Genomic DNA, 18,469 nt, shown 5'->3' with positions numbered 1-18,469 from the left:
ATCTAGAATGCCTAGATTAGACCGATTTCTCACGGATTGATGCGCGTAGAACCATAACTCTGAACCTCTGTAACAGCCAAGCCAACTAACTTGGTGGGTTAGTTGAGCCATGAATGGTTGGGTCCAGCCATGTAGGGCACCCGAATATGAAGATTTACACGAATGAGTCTTAACCGGACTTAAAAAGGGGTAATCTTAAGTTTGGAAGGTCTAGGGGTAAAATGGTCGTTTCCAAGCTAAGGGTAGTATTGTAATTACCCTAATTAATTAATTAATTAATTAATATGGTTAAGGGAAAATTTTGGTAGAGGTGACCGAAATTGACCCTTTAAGCAAAATCTTGCTCCACCCAAATTTGAGCCTTGGTGGAAACAATGATTTTGTTGATTTTTGTATTTAGTGAATTAGTTAAATTAATTAATATTAAATTTGATGATTTAATTAAAGAAAAATCATATTTTTAATAAAATAATAATAATAATAATGATATTAATAAATAATGGGGAGTCCTAGTTTGACTAAGTCTCCACCTAACTCTCCTAATCCTAATCCTCTCATTCTCACGTCTCTCACTCTCATTCTCACGTTTTTTATTAGCAAAAGAACTGAAAATAATAGTTCTTCACTCTAGAAGAACTTACTCACAAAAACTCAAACGAAAAGCTAAGCTAAAAATGAAAACCAACAACATTCTTCTCGACAGATTGTGTTTGGGATTTTGGTGGTGAGACAGTGGTTTCATTGGGAATTGGCAGCATTTAAAAAAGTGTTGAACGAAATTAAGGTATGTGTTTTCCTCTCTCTGGTCCCCTTTCCCAATAGACCTTTAAGGTTCATTTTAATCAGACCTTTAAGGTTCATTTTAATCGCAATTTTAGAACTAAGGTTGTCCCCGTTGCGTGCCCCTGTCATTGGATCCTTTGAAAGATTCAAAACATGCATTGTTATGTCTTCTGGTAGATAATTTTAGGTCTGGTTGTGATTATGTATGGAATGTGTATTTGGAAATTATGTAAGGAATGAAAGATGTATTCCGGAAAAATGTTTTACGTAAATTGTTTGAGCATGGTTAAGCTGTAAATTAACTATGTTGCTGCCTGAAATTGTGTGTTATAAATATTGTGTTTTCGTATATGTAAATGTTAAAAGTGTGATGTTCATATAAGGGTAATGTTGCTGAAAAAATGTCACCTGAATTACTCCAAGAATCAACATTAAAATTTGAGATAAAGATGGATTGAAAGAGACCAAATTTCCAGCTTGCTGGAAATGTTGGTCTCGGCCAAAAATTTGAAAAGTGAGCTATGTTTTTTTTTTTTAAAAAAAAATTGTGAGGTCATTGAGAATTGAACCCAAGACCTCACTAAATGTAAACTACATAAAAATTTCATGGGAAAAATAAAAGGAAAAATAAATGTGGTGAGTGGAGATTGAACCCACAACTTCTTGAATAAATGAGAGAGTTAGGAGAAAAATAAAGGGGAAAAAATAAATATGGTGATTGAGGATTGAATCCACAACCTCTTGAATAGATGAAAGAGTTAGGAGAAAAATAAAAGAGAAAAATAAATGTGGTGAGTGGGCGTTGAACCCACAACCTCTTGAATAGATGAGAGAGTTAGGAGAAAAATAAATGTGATGAGTGGGGATTGAACCCACAACCTCCTTGCCTTAAATGAAAAAAAAAGGAGCAAAAGAAAGGAAAATATCATGGGAGTGACGGGGATCGAACTAGGGTCCCCCAAATATCAAAAATGCAATAATCAAGTTTACTATAAGATTAAGTGTTACTCAAGGGATTCGAAATCGGGTGTCCTTATCCAATTTCGTATTGACACATAAGTCATACGTAAACAAATATTTAATGAATGCTGTCTCTAAAGATCGAAATTAATATCTTGACATATCTACAAGATGCATAAGTCTTGTACCATATAATCTTGGGTAAATCTGAATCACTTAGACAAACTATGAATGAAGCCTCATGGCTTGTATGTGTGGACTTATAAGTCGAGCATACATTTAAAAGTAAGTGAACCTAAGATGTTATGTGATGAGATAATGAAACCCCAGAGGGGTTACGTAAGAGTGTGACACACTAAAGGTCCAAGTGCATTGACATACGATGAATTGAATATTCACGTAAAGTGATGAGTAATTATGAAGAGTAAATGTGCTAAAGTTAAAGAATGTGGTGACAACATGATAAGAGGCTAGTGCAAAAGGTTAGAGAAATCTTAAATGAGCCTAAGTAAATGTTATCAAGACGTACTCACCTATGAGAGTGTAAAGTTAATGAACAGATCAGTCTCTATGAACACTCTAATGAAAATATTGAAGTTAATGCATACTTAATACTAATGATGAGATGAGAAATCATCTAATGAGCTATGATGCCTCATGCTAGAAGCCAACTTCTATGATGTATGGGATGAATGTAATGGAACTTTATACTGAGCACCGATAGGCTAGCTATGAGTTGTGATACCTTCTTTCGGGAAGTCAGAGGTTCATGTAATTCTCATGAGATGAGAATGTCCGTCCAGACGGTTATGGTTCTCCTTATATCTCTTAGTCTTTGAACATATACTACCAATATAGGGTTCTAGCAGGGTTCGATCCCCTATATACGCTAGCACGTTTTGGTTCACTTTGGTCGGTGAATCCACCTCTTTTTGGGTGGGGTTAAACACTAGATTTCATGATGCTCACATGATCTATGCCAGTTAAGGTTAGAGTTTCCAAAGAAAGAATGAGGTCAGCCTCAAGTAATGCACATAATAAAATGAACGATACCAAAGGTGTTAGGATAGGATAATCAAGAGGTGATCTAGACTTAAGTAATGACACTAGGTCATTCTTGGTCATTGCACAACGAACCCGATGAAATTCTTAAACTACATCCTAGGTATGCCTTGTGTTTACACTAGCTTACGAACGAATGAAAATGAAGTACGTATGAATGAATGAAGCAGACTCTGTATTTGCTAAAGAAGGCTCCCTAGTTGAGGTCCCATATGTTGAGCCCTGTTTTTGAGAAGTCCTAATGTCAAGTCAATGATTCCAAGGTCTAATGGCATATAAAGGAATGATATGAACTATGTGATATGATATGTGCAATATGTTATGTGTTGTTTGCAAAATGATATGTATGATGATGAATTTTACTCTCATGGCATGACTTTCCTAATCCAATTTTGGCAAGTCCACTGACTTGACTTTCCATAATTCATATTGTTAGGAGAGATCTCTTCTAAATCATGCATGTCCTTGGTGTGTGATTTCATATACCCATACTTAGTACAAGTGTGTATTAATCCTATACAACTCTCTACATTTAGGTGAAGGTGCAGCTGGACGCTAGAACTTATGAATCGACGCTGAAGTTATCCGAACGTGAAGCTTTCATCCGGATTCTGTAGGCCCTCATGCTTTTGAGGATGCTTACTATTTTATTCTAGAATTAGACGTATACATCAGCTAGTGGAGTATGTTATACTAGTATTTTTTTCCAGTTATTTTCAGATATTGTATTGGTGCCGTTTTGGCGACTCTATATTTTATACAGATATTGACTATGTCTTTCATTTGATCATCTTGATAATAGATGGTTGTTGTGAACGCTCATGAGTTTATGTAGATTGTGTTGTGCGAGTTCAAAATTTCTCACTATGAAGTCTAAGTAAACAAAAGGCTTAAATTTTCAACTAAAATTAACTTAGATATGTAACGATGACATATGTAGGCTTGCGACCTTTGAGAAGTCAACGATGTCGATTTCAACTAGGGTCTAGACTCCGATCGTGATATTTTTCCTTTTTCAAGGACTTGAGTTGTTGAAGAATCACCAAGATACACAACTTCTTCTCCTTCATTGACTTGGGTGTAAGAACAAAATCTGTTTTATTGGCACAAATAGGCCTACTAACACCTGAATTTATCATCCAGTCACTCATATTGACCACAAGAATAGCTTGGGAAATGACTGCCACTATGATATCATCTGTTTCAGCTAGATTTACTTTTTGGTTAACATGATTGTCATTTTCCCAACTCTGTTTCTACATTGAACTGCATGATGGCCTGGTTTGCCGCACACAAAATAATTATCTTTTTTCTTGAAATTTTGATTGTTGACTGAGTTTACAATCAAAATATTTTTCCATATTTGTTATCTTTCTTGCGATTGTCTTTCACAAGATTGACTTTTGCTTTAGGAAAATATGATTGCTTTCTATTGGTATCCTTGATGATGACGTGTTTCACCAAATTTTTTAGATATAATACCTTTTGTTTTTGCTTCAAATCTGTTTGTAGTCATTCGAAGATTCAGGTAGTTTTTCAATCAATATACCCGCCACGAACTGCTCCAGTAAAATGATTTTCTTCAACTTAAGATCTTTAACTAGTTTGTGAAACTCATTGACTTGTACTTTTACATCTTTCTCATCGGTCATCTCTTATTTGTAAAAATTACCAACAAAAAACTTTTGTTTGGTAGCATCTTCAGTAGTATATTTAGCAAGTAGTGATTCCCACATCTCCTTTGCTTTCTTATTAGAACAATAGACATCAAATAATGCATTAGAAAGAGAACTTAGTATTGTATGCTTACGTACCTTATTTGCATAAATATATCCATTGATTTAGTTGCTCAGAAGTAGATTCTTTTGATTTTCATTCTGTAAGCACCGACATCACTTCATACATGTCAAGAGCAGAGAAAATTTGTTCATCCCATCTCTTAAAATTTTGTCCACAAAAAACTCACGTTTGAATCATCAGGAAAGTATTTGGTAAAGTTGTGCAAAGGCATAGTAGGAACAACACCATGAGATTTTTGAGCATCAATAGTGGTATTATTAGTAACAATAGCAGGTAAATCATTTTCGTGAACCATGTTAATGGAAATATTCTTAAGATTGTTGTAAGATTATTGGAAATCACATAGCTTGAGGCGTGCCTATGACACTGTCCTTAAGTATATTTCAGGAATGAAGGTGTATCCCATCAAGATTCAACAATCTCTTCCCATACTAAAAGTAGGAGCCAGAATCTAACAAATAATATATTTTACTTAAGAAAATCCAACAAATTAATCAGAAAGAAAAACTATTTTAATGTAATATCTCATACTATCCTTTTAACACACCAAAGTACTATATATAGATATACAGATATATGGTAAATACCATACCTCTTCATTCCTGTGCACCAAAAATCTTTTGTAATGTTCAATATGCCATTAATACTATCAATAGTAGTTGTCAATCAAATATTCCATGTTTGTAACTCCCAAATTAATATATTAAATAATTAATGCCATAAAGGCAATTAGGCATTGCCATAGTAAGAAAATCAAAAGGCCGACTACCAAATTAAAACCTTAATATAATATTAATAAGCTAAGTTATTAAGGTAATAATATATAATAAATTATTTTCAAATATTATTCTTAATAATTTTTAAGATAATAAAGATATTTATCAACAAATATTCTCCCTGATCCGTCCTAATTTTAGCTTATCAAATCTAAACTTGATTGTTTGAAAGGATGACCATAATTGTGTCTATTTATTCAAATGAGAGTACTTTGCAAACACCTCATTTGATTTCATTAAAATTCAAACGTTCGAATTTGAATGCACATTCGAATTATTAAGATCTTATCTGTAATTTAATCATTGAATTATTAAGACTTTCTATTTTTAAACAGTTGTTTATTAATATGTAAACGCAATAAATATTATAATACAAATTAAAAAGGCATAATACATAAATATGACCCTTAAATTGGTGTTAGTTTACAACTATGACCCTTAACTTAAAATGTGAATGATACAAGTAGGACGTCATGTAGGACAGAAATTTTCCATGTAGGATGCCTTGTAGGATGAGTGTGTCAAATTTTGTTCAATTTTATACAAGTTTAAGTGCCTACTTGTGCACATCTAAAGTTAAAGGTCATAGTTGCCAACTAACGCTAAGTCAAGAGTTATGTTTATGTAATATGCTAATTAAAAAATAGTTCAATATTACATAAACAAAATATTAGAATATTTGAATTATAAACAAATATTTTAATCTTGATAAAAATAAAATGGAACTATATAGACTACATATATAAATTATGATGATAAAAATAATTATTGGACGAAAATATAAATTTTTTTATTTTTTAAAAAAACAAATTAATCTTAATTAAATAAGTGAAACGTCTTTATGTTCTATATTTAATGTGTTTTTTCATGTACGCTTTTCTAAAATAAATAATGAATATGATACATTTAAATGATTTTAAACAAATTGATAAAGACATCACCATCCGATTTCAACAACACACATTTATGAAGTTGTTTTGCACTTCACTAAAATAAAGTTTCTAGAGTGAATTTTATCAGATTTGATAAACAAGCTAAAAGGAAAATAACTTTGATAGTTATCAAAGTTTGTGAATGAGAGAAACTCATTTTTTAAAGAAAAAAATATGGAACACAACTTTTTTATTTTCTGAAGATAAGAGTTTCTTTAAAAATGTTTGAATGAGAACAAGACTTTATCATAGCTCTGATTCATCAAATTCATTAATAGATTTTTAAGTAGAAAAAACAAATGCATTTAATTACCTTAGGTCTGAATATTCAGATTCAAACGTTCATTAATAACAAACAAATGAACCCTATTATCCTTACTTGATTGCTTTGATTTTGATTTTTTGTTATGCCTCGTATTTTTTTATACGTAGTGCGCATCGTGATCTAGTAGACGTAAGTCCGGGGAATGAGATTTTATTTTAAGTTCCAAGTGATTAAAGAAATATTAGGCAAGGATGTTATTTCCAAATGTGATATTAAGTATGAGTTGACTAATGTAAGTGTCATTAACTTTAAGTGAGGGATTAATTAGTGGCTAATTTGGATTGATTTAATCCAATGGGCCCCACCACTCATAATTGGTGGCTGATTAGGATTAATTTAATCCAGTGGGCCCCACCACTCAAGGCAAAAATTAAAAAGGGATCAGATTGTGAGCTGGCCTTAGTGGACAGGTGTAGAGGGGGGCTGTCTCCACTTCATACTATTAAATGAGGTGGAGAAATCCACTCCATGCTAAATAAAGTGGTGAAATGCATTGCTGCATATCATCTCCTTCTTCACCACTTGTCTTAGGCAGCCATGGAAATGGAGAAACCAACCCTGCAACTCTTGGCCAGCAGCTGCAAATAATTTGATTAATAGCTTGAGCAGTAAATATTGGACGTGCGGCTCGATTATACGGTATGTAACGCTGTCCCTTCTTTCTTTGTTTGGCATGACTTTTAAAAATAAGCGAATAATGGACAGGTTTGATACTTACCTCTAGAGCGTCTAGGTGACGTATATTCTTGCTTCCACAATTATTCCTCTATATATCGGCTATGTCTAAGGCTATGATGATCTCTCATATCTATGGTAGTGCTTCTTAGAGTCATTGAGATTTTACGTTTCCATTTCGTATTAAAGGTTCATAATCTTGATAAAACATTAATCTTTGGTAATACTCCTTGCTGGTTCACGTTGATTGTTCTATTGAGTTATAAAAAAAATGATTTTAATTGCATATGGTTGCTCATAATATTTTGCTCGTGCATAGAGTCATTTATCATTTCACCGAGTCCCGGGCCGGGTAATGTTCGTGCGGAGTTTCTTGCATATGTCACCGAGTTCCTCACTAGAGGGCCGGGTATGTATATTATATATATGATTGGTGATGAGGATGGTTATGATGATGATGATGACGGAGATGACGTGATGATTATTTTGTCGAGCCCCTTACTAGGGAAGCTGGGCACCTTATATGTTAAAGATATGCATGATTTTCACTTAAAAGGGTGCATGTGTAGCGATATTTTGTTTCGACTTGCCATATTGGTATCCTGTCATCTTTACCTTATGCTTTACATACTCAATACATTGTCCGTACTGACCCCCCTTTCCTCGGGGGGCTGCGTTTCATGCCCGCAGGTGTAGACGCACAGTTCGGTGATCCTCCCGCCTAGGATATCTACTCTGCTGATTGGGAGAGCTCCACTGTTCCGGAGCCCAGTCGTTTTGGTACATAACTTTTGTGTAGTCTTTTGCTCGTCTATGGGTATGACGGGGCCCTGTCCCGTCGAGTTTCACTAATGTACTCTTAGAGGTCTGTGGACATTATGTGGGTTGTATATATATGTTTTGGATAATGGTCTAGACATGGTTTATTTGGGATGTCCGCTTGTATAGGGGCAGCCTTGTCGGCTGCGTACATCATGGTGTATTGTGTAGTGGCGGCCTTGTTGGCTCACGTATGCTGTTATGGTTGAATGGTTATGACTCCTTATGAGACAGGTCCTCTTTATATATATATGTCGTTGGGGTTGGCTTGATTTGATTAAATTCCATATTGTCTTAGTTTCAGTTGATTATACTTAGCAGGTTTGTATGTGGGTGTCCAAAACGGGCACTAGTCACGGCCCATCGGGTAGGTTCGTGACATTTTTAGTCCATTTTCTTCTATTATCATTTGCTCATATTGTCCAAGTTAAATGAAATTGCTTGGAATGAAATTTTATCTGACTTTTTTAGAATTACTTTTATTGTGGAATACATAACAATGCAATCGATTAATTTTATAACATTCCAAAAATTCTAAGTTAACACTTGAATCATTTTATAGCACCTCGTGACTCAACCCTTAAAATGTGAATCGTTCAACGTTAGTATATGATCTTGAATAAGGTGATGTACTAATCACTCATGTGTTATAAAGTCCTTTACCAAGTGTATTTAGATTATCTAAAAGTGATTTAGGGTCATAAGAAACCTCAAATGCCAAGCAAAGTTCAAAGCATTCCTATTAACTAAGTTTCCACATGAGTTTATATAAAAGCCAACTTCAAACAGACATATCTCTCACCATATAATAAACTAGGTAGACTATGACCTATCAAATTAAAGGACTACGAGTCTTCTTTCACACACCACTAATTTTTTCTTATTTTGAATTCGGAGCAAAAAGTTACGATTGTTACTTGAATATACCTAGGTTGGGAAATTGAGCGAACTCACCTGCACAATCGCACAATTGGGTATCCGCCGAATGAGTTGTCGAATTATCCCGAAAACCTTAAGCTTTGTCCATTTGGGTGATCCATCAAATACTTTTGGTGATAAGACCTCTAGATCACCGATTTGATTGACAATATTCATTAAAAGGTCATTTTCTTTGATTTATACTGTTTTCTTACGATCCTAAAAGGATATTCTTAACCTTTTACCCTAAATCAGTTTCTCTAAGTCCATCCTACAACATAATAACATCATTATACGTGTAACAACTCTCAAAATTCAATTCTCCTTCTTCCAAAGATCAAGAACTCCACGAAAGAAATTCCTCCAATTTCTAAAAATCTAAAGGCTCTAAATCCAAGATTCTCTTTAAGAATTCTAAGATTTTCAATCCAAGGTTCTTCTCCACCTTTCATTTCTAAGAAAATCGCAGAGACAAAAGCTAGGGTTTCAAGTCTTCTAATCAAGTTTTTATTTTAACCACTTCAAGAGCTTTGGTCTTCCAGATATGTAAGGCTATCATAGTGTTGGACAAGTTCGTCCTCACACCCTACATCTACTTTCAAACTAGTAAAAGAATAATCTAGGGTTCTATTCTTAGATTTAAGTATTTTTTTAGATGAGTTGATGTTAAGTTCTGAGTTTTTGAGTTCATATTCTTTTTTTTTAAAAAAAATATTATTTCTAACTATTGAATCGCTGTATATATATTGTGTATTGAAATTATTGAGTTGATTGTTTACGTCTATTAACCCTTTTCCTGAGTTTTCATGAAGTTCTTATTGAAAATCTTTTACACAAAATCATAATTGGTTCAAACTGAGTTTTTAAGAAAGTAAAGAGAAGATTGAGAAAGAGTTTTAATCAAAATTTATAATGAAACTAATTATTTTTAAATGTATCACTTTTTACGTTGATCAAAGAGCAACTTTGTTTTCTAAGTGAGCAATGAGTTCATAGAAATTTCAGAGCAATTATCTCTTTTAAGATGACAGTTTGAACAATTATCTCAAATCAGATAAAGAGTATGTTTTATACATTTGAACATGCGTAAATATATTATTGGGAGTCCTATTAGATGCTAAATATTATTGTTTTGAGAAATTTTCCTTTCTTTTATTTGAGGTGAGCTTTCTGCTAGCCCAATATTAAAACGATTCTTCAACCTAGAATATACAACCCATTTATCTTTGGGAAAATTTTCAAAATGTCAATGTTTTGACATTTAATAGGACTCATTGTCAATACTTTCAATATTTAGTAAAAATGTCAAAAAAGAAATAACTGTTAAAAACATAAAGGAGAAATTAAGGGGAAAGAAAAATATTAAAAAGAAACAATTGCGTAAAAGTCTTATTAGTTACTAAAATTCAAAAACAAAGAATTAATTGACAATTTACAAAATACAACAACTTTCATCTCTTTCTTCTTCTTCTTCTTCTTTCACAATGTTTTAAAAAACACACCTACCACCATTGTTCTAAAAATTCAATATTCAATTTTCTTAATTTTTTTATTTCTAAACACGTTTATTTACCATACATTATCATATTTGAAGTAGTTTATTCTACTAAGGCATTATTTTGACGTTATGAAATTATAATTTGCCTTTAAAAATGTCTGAAATTGTATGAAGTTATTTGATTGTCATGTTAAGGTTATGAAGTTTATGTATCTCCTTTTAAGAAATTTTTCAATATTCAAAATACAATACTCATGTATTCATGATATAAGTATTAATCCATCTTACATATGTATTTATTTTGCTTATTTTCAATATCACTTTGTATAACAAATAGTTTGTATTTAGATTTGATTTTGTATTCGTCCTAATGTATACCATAAAGTTTCTATTTAGATTTGATTTCATATTTGTCCTAATTTATACCATAAAGTTTTGTATTTATATTTTGATTTCGTATTCATTCTCAACTATAAATTGCCAAAATACAGTTTATGTATGTATTCATTATATGTGTATTCATCCTAATTGCATTAGTCAAATAGTTTTGTATTTTATTTTGTTCATTATATGTTTATATCAACTAGTTTATCTTTGATTTCGTATTCATTCATAATTTTAAATAATCAAAATACAGGTTTGTATTTAAATTGTCACTTTGTTAAAACAAATTTGACTACAAACTAAAGAACATTCAAAATACTTTCAAATACTTTTGCGAAACAACTAAATACTTAAATGCTAATGTAGATTCTAATAAATTTGAAATATAAAAACAAATAATAAAAAACGATCAACAAAAATTATTTTAAATACTAAAAATCTGAAATACATAAATATTTAATGAGTATGTTAACAAATTCACATAAAAATAAAAAGAAAATGACAGAATATCCTTAATACATACAATCCAAAAAAATTTAACATAATGTGTTATTTTAAAACAAAATCTCGCAAAATAAATGATGAAATCAAAAGTACCTTTATCAATTGAGAGATATTTTGATTAATTGATAGATATGAACAAATTGTTACGAACTTGAATAATTAGTTCTTCTTCAACAAAATGAGAGAATAATGTTGAAATTTTGATTAAAGAAAAAAAAGAGAAAAGTGAATGATGGGAATGGTGAAAACTGAAAAGTTGATGAAAGATGAAAAATAAATTTAATGGTAGTAAAACATATGAAGAAGTGTAAATGGGTAATTGATGTACAACTTGATTTAAAGTTGGACTGTTTTGAAAAATAAAATTTGAATACAAATCACTTTCTAAAATATTGACATTTTGATATTTTCAATAATTATTTTAAAATGTAGATGCTTTTACTAATTAAGTTACGGATTGTGACTAGTTTGCTAATTTTCCATTTTTATCTTTTTCAGATCTCAAAATTAGACTTTTTCAATGAAATTAAGAACAAACATGAAACCCTTGTCTGCTTGTTTGTTCCTTCCCCTTTTAATGTCTTCTTTCCTTGTTTATCACCAATAATTCCAACATTTATTAATGAATATTTTCTTCAATAATCGAAATTATATTCTAAACCAAACCTATCAATGAGTTTATAATACTTGTACATCTTTGGATTTATAGGTGTGAAGGACATTTTGGTTATATCAAATTAAAGATAAATGTTATGTTAGCTAAGCAGGTCCTACGTATAACATATGTATTACTTTACTATATAAGAAAGGGGAATAGCAGGGAGAAGATCGTCAACATGTCTGCTTGTGCTGCCTGCTTATTCCCCTTGTGCCCTTAATTTTTTTTAAAAATTGCATAAGGCCACTTCTTTATCCAATCAAAAAATGGTAAAAAACCTATTATATGGTGCCTCTTCTTCATTCCATTAAAAATATGACATTCATTTAATATGTGTAATATACAATTATTTAATCGATATACATATACAATTCGGCTCTCTCCCACTCTTGTCCTCTATTGCTCGCATCTCTCCTCCTCTCTCAATATCGATAGCTTCTGTCCTCCCTTTCCCAATCTCTTTAGCCTCTCTCTTCCCTCTCCCAATCTCGCTCGCGTCTCTCCTTACTCTCCCAATCTCGCTTGCCATATATACAAATGCATTATATACAATTATTTAACCGACATGCATATACAGTTCACACTCTCCCACTCTCTGCCCAATCCCGCTCGCCTCTCTCCTCCCTCTCCCAATATCGCTCGCCTCTCTTCTCCCTCATCCTATCTCGACAGTCTCTCTCCTCCCTCTCCCAATCTCGGTCGCCTCTCCCCCTCCCCCTCCCAATCTAGCTTGCTATATATACAAATATATATGTATAATATACAATTATCTAACCGATATACATATACAATTCACCTCTCTCCCACTCTTTGTCCTCTCACATGCCTCTCTCCTCTCTCTCTCCCAGTCTCGCTCGCCTCTCCTCCCTATAACATGTAGCTAATAATTTAGTTATCAAACTATATCTATAGAGAATAATTAGGCTACTTTTTGAGTGACATCATGTAAAAGTTCCTCAATAAATATTACGGATTTCAAATAATGATGATTGGGCCGTGCAAAGCACGGGTCCCCTTTCTAGTTTTTCTAGAAATATAGTGCAATAACCCAAGTTAGTCCAGGATTATTATTTCATTTCACATTTTAGTATTATTGCTTCCATCCACTTTTAATTGTTATAGTTCTTTTTGTAAAGTTAAATTATAAAAAAGTTGACTAATATTTACAATGTATGTTTTATCATATTGATATACAAAAAAAATGCAATTTATACTACTTTCTGTATAGTTTTTGAATATTTAAATTTATTGCATAAAATATTGAATTGATGTAATCAAATTTAAATTTTACAATTAGTTAAATTGACTTCGAAAAACTCAATATGACAAATAAAAGTGGACGGAGGAAGTATGAACTAGAATTGATGTGTAATCAACTCTAACACTATGTTTGGATCATTGTTATCCATTGTATTGTATTTGTTTTAGTTAAAAATATATATAATAGTAAAAAATGACTATGTTTCGAAAAAACAATTAATCTTATGAGTTAAGAGAAATCAATTTTCCGAATTAACAGAGTCCCCACTTGATTTTTAGTAAAAATCAAGAAAACTTAAAAATACTTTTCAAAAGATTTAAAACAGATAAAAATAACTTGAGAAGGGTTCGAAGTTCAAATATATATTCTGAGAAGGTGTTAGGCCCTTTTGGATGCCCGCTAACTCACGGTTGACCGACGATTTGACTAAATGATCTTGAATTTTCCAACATTTATCAAATAAAGATTTTTTATCCCTTCTATGACTTAAAATTATTATTATTTTTAATTAATTAGTGAAAATAAAGAGATTACTTTAATCGAGAGTGACTAAAGGTAGTTGATTAGAATTAGAATAATGATAAAATAAAGTTTATGTAATCTATAAAAAATAAATTTTTACATTACTAATTCATCATTTATCATTTAAATTAATTATCTCTTTTTAAGGAAAAATAACTAAGGGGATAACCTAAAGTGATAAACTTAAGGGTTGACAAAAATAAGAAGTAGAAATGAAACCAAGTAAAATTATATGTATACAATTTTTTTAATATATGCATATAAATGAAAATGAATGGCTATGGTTGAGAATCAATTAAATTGAAACCAAAATGTTAGTCAAACATATATAAACAAAGAGAGAAAGAGGGATAGAAAAATTAATTTGGGCTAATCAGCCCAAATCCACAAATCTGATGGGCCTTACTTCTTCCCCTGCCCTAGGTCTAAGTGGGCCTTGACCCTTGCCATTTTCCTTTTTACACATGCACTTAAAATATTGGGCTCATTTGCACTCGAAAATATGTATACAATTCGTGTATACTAATGTATACAAGGCATATCCGACCCATTTGGGCCTTCCAAGACCTGTAATTTTTGTTGAAATTCATTCCCTGTATTTTTTACCTGCATTTTCACGTCTTTGCGCCTATATATTGTATATTTAAATAGTATACCATTGTATATAGTCAGTATATCAGCATGCTTTTGACTTTTCGGGGCTGGGAAATTGAATTTTCAGCAACATGCTACCGCTCTGAATCTGTACATCATTTTTTAGGAGGCTAGACGACTCGATAAGCAAGAGTATTGGGCCTTTATGGCCCAATAGGCAAACGCGAGGAGATGAGATATAACCCATGAGGATTCAGAGGAGATTTCACATGAAAGGGAACAGATGAACAAGAATTAGCAGCTACTCGAAATGGCAAAATAAAGGAAATAACCAACAAAATTCTTAATCCAATCTCGACTAAAACGGGGTTCAATTGATATTAATCGATGAAAACTTGTAATATAACACTAAAAGGGGTGATAGGAATCATATAAACTTGGGTTTAACCATGTCAAACTTTAAAGTATAAAAAAAATCAAAAAACAACAAAACAACAGGTGAACGGTAGCCATTAAACTAATGGATATAAGTGATAAAAATTTGAAAAAAAAAGGGAGCATGTCGCTTGTTGCTGGGAGAAAACTATAGTCAAATGTTGCTGCCAAGAAAAGGCATTTACTGCCCATTATTAAAATACACAACATATAAACAATAAAGAGAGGAAAGTAAGCTTATTTTCCCATTAGAGAGTATCACTTATGCCGACTCCAACTTAACAGATTCCCATACAAAATCATCTGGAACAAAAGCATACAACTAGAGAGAACACCCACGAACTAAATCTTGTAAAGGCAGAAACTCCAGATGGCTTAAGAACTACATATTCTATATCAAAAAGGAAGCTTCATACAAAAAGGTGTTCGGAAGAACTAAATTCCAGCAATGTGGACAAGAAAAAGAAAAAAAATAAACGAAACCATAGAATATGCACAACACAGTAGAACAAATCTTTAGCGCCTAAGGATCATAACAAGACAATGAAAATGATTTTATCGACTAAGAACTCAAAGTTTATCGACTAAGAACTCAAAGGACCAATAAGCTTAGATTTTAGGTAGACGTAATAGCTATAGTCGAAGAAACTGAAAAATACATTTTTAGGACACGGGCAGCCAAAATAATCCCAGCATAAACCTTATACTATAAAGAAACGAATACTCCGTTACCAACTAAAATAAAGGATCAGTGATGATGCTAACATGCTTAACAAATGACTCAACCGACCTAACAAGCACAAAACCAACCATATGCAACATCTGAAATATTCCCATGATGCTTGATCAAAACAAGATACAAAAAAAATAGAAAAATCGATCAAGGGCAGCCATACATCACGTTTAAACTATCAAACTCGACTACATCGACCAACATAATAACAGTATCACATTAAAGCAATAAAGACGAGAAAAATATCCAAATGGAAGATATTACCTTTTTCGGGCAGCGAACTAGGAACAAGGCGAGCAAAGGGGGGCTTGTCTCCACTTCGCAACTTGAATTCGAACAATGATCGAGGATACTAAGCACTATCTTTGACCTAAATAGAGCCAATATGTGTTTTTCGTGTATATTCTTGCCTATTTTCTTCAACTAATATGAGTGTTCTCTGCATAAGAATAATCTTCAGAAAAAAAAAATTCTTCCATAACAAAGGAACTGTAAAGAATATATATAGAGAGGAATTAGGGTTTTGATCAATTGGGGGGGGGGGGGGGGGAATGGATGAAAAATTTGATTCAAGGCCCATGAATTCAAAATTTGAAATCAAAATATTCACCAATTTTGGAAAGACCACCTTTTCTGAAAATTCAACTCATTCCTAAAGAAAGAAAAGTGTGATCAATGCTTGAGATCGACTCACGACATGGAGCAATCTCATCGTCTCAAGGATGATTCTCGCGTGTCTCTAGTGCAGCCGTGAATGTACGAATGAAAGGGACGTTAAGGAAGCCGACAAAAAAGTCGTACCTCCCTTCTGCTGCTTTTTTCGCATGAAGGAGAGAGAGCACGATAGGATCGAGTTGGAAATTGTTGGGCTGCTGCTGAAAGTGCTTTCTGATGGGCTGGGATTATGATGGAAATTACATTGGTTATGCTTTTTCCCTGATTTTGAGTTAAAGTGATGGGCTGGGGCAACTGTTGATAAGTGGGCTGAGGTTTGGAATGGGAGGGAATGAGCTGAACGATTGGAAATTGGCTAGTAAATGGTCCAAAAATTGGTCTTTTAGAATATTACCAATTTAGACAAATTGTAATTGGCCAACTAGATTACAATTTTAAAAAGAGACGAATTAATATAATTCATTAACAAACTTCTTAAGGTTAATAAAATAATTAATTCGAATATAAACTAAAGATTCAAAATATAAGCTTAAAATAATTAACCAAATATTTATATAAAACAAAGTATTACTATCATTATTTTTTTCGATTTTGAATGCTTATAAAATTATAATAGTTATATGAATAATTACATAAAATAACCTGAACGTTAAAATTTTAATTATTATTTATTTTGATTTAAAAAAATGAAATTAATTATTTTAAACCGTTTAAACTCGAGAAGCTCGCTAGCTAATTACTATCTAGATGGATCAAAATTGGGTGTCAACAACTGTTCCTCATTTTACTCGGATTGATGCAAGAAATTTGAGGAGAATGAAATTGACCGATCCAATTTTGAACAACCCCAAATCCATCTGTAGGAAAGGGATTCAGTAGGGATTTTAAGAATTATGGTCGAACCCTGGGTTTCCTACATATCGAAGGTTACATTAGAATAGGTCACTTGTAGTTCGATAAGCTAGATTTAACACACGATTTTAAAGAATTCAAAAGTCATCTCGATACTGAATTATGAAAGGATCGAGATGCTCAAGAATAAGATTTAAGAGCAAATGTTGGAATACAACGAGTTTTGATATTGAGCTCGCCTACATATCCTTAAACCTAGGAATCAGACTGCCTGTAGTTCGACTCAATCGGTTGAGAAAGAAATCTATTATGCTAGATAACCTTTGGTTCTGGAAGAGTGACAAATAGGTCGAGTATGAAAAAGAGGCTTGTAATCTCTTAGCCATGAATGTAGTGCATTTCACACCCATAATTAAGAAATCACACGGACATGAAAAAGAGGCTTGTCCGCACCTATGGTATGTTTTGGAGAATTTGTCCTTTCGGATGCTCTCGACAAAGACTGAGATAAAAATTCTCAGCATAAAAATGCAATTTAAATGGGAGACAGTGTCTTTTACCATGTCAACACTTAAACGTTCTCCTCAACATTGGACGTCAACTCAATTGGTTTGACGTAAAGCAAATAAAGATTATGTTTGGTGTTTGCAATATAATCTTCAATGCACTCTTCATTGGATGTCAAAATAAATAAATCTGATGCAATGCTGATGTTTTCTTCGTTGCTTTCGATGATTCTCTTGGCATTTACTTTTGCCAAATAAAGATGCAGTTGATGTTGAGGGGTAAATATTCCCTTGATATGCATGATTCCTTCTCTGGCGGTACATGATTTCTTGCGGGGCATCAATATCTTCTCGTGATGCGTGATTTCTTGCGAGGCATGAATATCTTCGCGCGATGCGTAAAGTTCTGCCAGTCATGAATATCTTCTCGAAATGCATAATTTCTGCGAGGCATGAAATCTTCTCACGATGCACAACTTTCTGTGAGGCATGAAAAATTTCCGCGATGCATAACTCTCGGCTAGGCATGTATATCTTCTCGCGATGCATGAATATTGACTCGCGATGCACGATCTTCCGCAATGCATGAGTATTGACTTGCGATGTACCGCGACACATGAATAATGACTTGCAATGCATGATCTTTCGCGATGCACAAATTTTGACTCGCGATGCATGAATATTGACTTGCAATGTCTGATCTTCCGCGATGCATGAATATTGACCCGCGATGCACGAATATTGACTCGCGATGCATGATCTTCCGCGATGCATGAATATTGACTCGCGATGCATGA

The 18,469-nt window shown here is 32.8% G+C and overlaps 2 long non-coding RNA genes across 2 annotated transcripts; both read left to right on the top strand.

Moving 5' to 3' along the window:
• Positions 1–571: 571 nt before the first annotated feature.
• Positions 572–3,587, top strand: LOC138337746 (uncharacterized). The gene is made up of 2 exons (XR_011211139.1): positions 572–784; positions 3,342–3,587. It is a non-coding gene; the product is annotated as an uncharacterized lncRNA (long non-coding RNA).
• Positions 3,588–6,757: 3,170 nt separating this feature from the next.
• On the top strand, positions 6,758–8,414 carry LOC138337745 (uncharacterized). The gene is made up of 2 exons (XR_011211138.1): positions 6,758–7,277; positions 8,004–8,414. It is a non-coding gene; the product is annotated as an uncharacterized lncRNA (long non-coding RNA).
• The last annotated feature ends 10,055 nt before the right edge of the window (positions 8,415–18,469 follow it).

The sequence above is a fragment of the Solanum lycopersicum genome, chromosome 8 (assembly GCF_036512215.1).
Source record: "Solanum lycopersicum chromosome 8, SLM_r2.1".
Lineage (NCBI taxonomy): Eukaryota > Viridiplantae > Streptophyta > Magnoliopsida > Solanales > Solanaceae > Solanum > Solanum lycopersicum.
The sequence above is the reverse complement of the archived record's forward strand: the minus strand, read 5'-3'. Positions and strand labels throughout refer to the sequence as shown.